The following is a 3,687-nucleotide window of genomic DNA, read 5'->3' on the forward strand; positions in this document are numbered from 1 at the left end:
ACTTCTCTCTCTCTGAGAAAAGCGTTCTCCAGGCATGGAACGACAAGTTGTGAAAAGGTGAATGAAAGCATCTCTACCACGAGAATACATGTTCTAATGAGGACTTCTATAATAGCGCGTGCTATTCTACATTGGAAAGACATACATTTTGACCAAAATACATCGGGGCGCATGGAAAGTCAAAATGCTCCTAAGACACTTCTCTCTCTCTGAGAAAATTATTTTCCAGGCATGGAAACACAGAATGTGAAAATGTGAATAAAAGCATTTCTAACACAAGAATACATGTTCTAATGATGGGTCCTATAATGGTGCGTGCTCTTCTACATGATAGGGTCATTAATCCTGTTCCAAAACGCTCAGGACGCATGTACAGTCAGAATGTTCCTAAGACACTTCTCTCTCTCTGAGAAAAGCGTTCTCCAGGCATGGAACGACAAGTTGTGAAAAGGTGAATGAAAGCATCTCTACCACGAGAATACATGTTCTAATGAGGACTTCTATAATAGCGCGTGCTATTCTACATTGGAAAGACATACATTTTGACCAAAATACATCGGGGCGCATGTACAGTCAAAATGCTCCTAAGACACTTCTCTCTCTCTGAGAAAATTATTTTCCAGGCATGGAAACACAGAATGTGAAAATGTGAATAAAAGCATTTCTAACACAAGAATACATGTTCTAATGATGGGTCCTATAATGGTGCGTGCTCTTCTACATGATAGGGTCATTAATCCTGTTCCAAAACGCTCAGGACGCATGTACAGTCAGAATGTTCCTAAGACACTTCTCTCTCTCTGAGAAAAGCGTTCTCCAGGCATGGAACGACAAGTTGTGAAAAGGTGAATGAAAGCATCTCTACCACGAGAATACATGTTCTAATGAGGACTTCTATAATAGCGCGTGCTATTCTACATTGGAAAGACATACATTTTGACCAAAATACATCGGGGCGCATGTACAGTCAAAATGCTCCTAAGACACTTCTCTCTCTCTGAGAAAATTATTTTCCAGGCATGGAAACACAGAATGTGAAAATGTGAATAAAAGCATTTCTAACACAAGAATACATGTTCTAATGATGGGTCCTATAATGGTGCGTGCTCTTCTACATGATAGGGTCATTAATCCTGTTCCAAAACGCTCAGGACGCATGTACAGTCAGAATGTTCCTAAGACACTTCTCTCTCTCTGAGAAAAGCGTTCTCCAGGCATGGAACGACAAGTTGTGAAAAGGTGAATGAAAGCATCTCTACCACGAGAATACATGTTCTAATGAGGACTTCTATAATAGCGCGTGCTATTCTACATTGGAAAGACATACATTTTGACCAAAATACATCGGGGCGCATGGAAAGTCAAAATGCTCCTAAGACACTTCTCTCTCTCTGAGAAAATTATTTTCCAGGCATGGAAACACAGAATGTGAAAATGTGAATAAAAGCATTTCTAACACAAGAATACATGTTCTAATGATGGGTCCTATAATGGTGCGTGCTCTTCTACATGATAGGGTCATTAATCCTGTTCCAAAACGCTCAGGACGCATGTACAGTCAGAATGTTCCTAAGACACTTCTCTCTCTCTGAGAAAAGCGTTCTCCAGGCATGGAACGACAAGTTGTGAAAAGGTGAATGAAAGCATCTCTACCACGAGAATACATGTTCTAATGAGGACTTCTATAATAGCGCGTGCTATTCTACATTGGAAAGACATACATTTTGACCAAAATACATCGGGGCGCATGTACAGTCAAAATGCTCCTAAGACACTTCTCTCTCTCTGAGAAAATTATTTTCCAGGCATGGAAACACAGAATGTGAAAATGTGAATAAAAGCATTTCTAACACAAGAATACATGTTCTAATGATGGGTCCTATAATGGTGCGTGCTCTTCTACATGATAGGGTCATTAATCCTGTTCCAAAACGCTCAGGACGCATGTACAGTCAGAATGTTCCTAAGACACTTCTCTCTCTCTGAGAAAAGCGTTCTCCAGGCATGGAACGACAAGTTGTGAAAAGGTGAATGAAAGCATCTCTACCACGAGAATACATGTTCTAATGAGGACTTCTATAATAGCGCGTGCTATTCTACATTGGAAAGACATACATTTTGACCAAAATACATCGGGGCGCATGTACAGTCAAAATGCTCCTAAGACACTTCTCTCTCTCTGAGAAAATTATTTTCCAGGCATGGAAACACAGAATGTGAAAATGTGAATAAAAGCATTTCTAACACAAGAATACATGTTCTAATGATGGGTCCTATAATGGTGCGTGCTCTTCTACATGATAGGGTCATTAATCCTGTTCCAAAACGCTCAGGACGCATGTACAGTCAGAATGTTCCTAAGACACTTCTCTCTCTCTGAGAAAAGCGTTCTCCAGGCATGGAACGACAAGTTGTGAAAAGGTGAATGAAAGCATCTCTACCACGAGAATACATGTTCTAATGAGGACTTCTATAATAGCGCGTGCTATTCTACATTGGAAAGACATACATTTTGACCAAAATACATCGGGGCGCATGTACAGTCAAAATGCTCCTAAGACACTTCTCTCTCTCTGAGAAAATTATTTTCCAGGCATGGAAACACAGAATGTGAAAATGTGAATAAAAGCATTTCTAACACAAGAATACATGTTCTAATGATGGGTCCTATAATGGTGCGTGCTCTTCTACATGATAGGGTCATTAATCCTGTTCCAAAACGCTCAGGACGCATGTACAGTCAGAATGTTCCTAAGACACTTCTCTCTCTCTGAGAAAAGCGTTCTCCAGGCATGGAACGACAAGTTGTGAAAAGGTGAATGAAAGCATCTCTACCACGAGAATACATGTTCTAATGAGGACTTCTATAATAGCGCGTGCTATTCTACATTGGAAAGACATACATTTTGACCAAAATACATCGGGGCGCATGTACAGTCAAAATGCTCCTAAGACACTTCTCTCTCTCTGAGAAAATTATTTTCCAGGCATGGAAACACAGAATGTGAAAATGTGAATAAAAGCATTTCTAACACAAGAATACATGTTCTAATGATGGGTCCTATAATGGTGCGTGCTCTTCTACATGATAGGGTCATTAATCCTGTTCCAAAACGCTCAGGACGCATGTACAGTCAGAATGTTCCTAAGACACTTCTCTCTCTCTGAGAAAAGCGTTCTCCAGGCATGGAACGACAAGTTGTGAAAAGGTGAATGAAAGCATCTCTACCACGAGAATACATGTTCTAATGAGGACTTCTATAATAGCGCGTGCTATTCTACATTGGAAAGACATACATTTTGACCAAAATACATCGGGGCGCATGTACAGTCAAAATGCTCCTAAGACACTTCTCTCTCTCTGAGAAAATTATTTTCCAGGCATGGAAACACAGAATGTGAAAATGTGAATAAAAGCATTTCTAACACAAGAATACATGTTCTAATGATGGGTCCTATAATGGTGCGTGCTCTTCTACATGATAGGGTCATTAATCCTGTTCCAAAACGCTCAGGACGCATGTACAGTCAGAATGTTCCTAAGACACTTCTCTCTCTCTGAGAAAAGCGTTCTCCAGGCATGGAACGACAAGTTGTGAAAAGGTGAATGAAAGCATCTCTACCACGAGAATACATGTTCTAATGAGGACTTCTATAATAGCGCGTGCTATTCTACATTGGAAAGAC

The sequence above is a fragment of the Borostomias antarcticus genome, assembly GCF_949987555.1.
Source record: "Borostomias antarcticus genome assembly, chromosome: 17".
NCBI lineage: Eukaryota > Metazoa > Chordata > Actinopteri > Stomiiformes > Stomiidae > Borostomias > Borostomias antarcticus.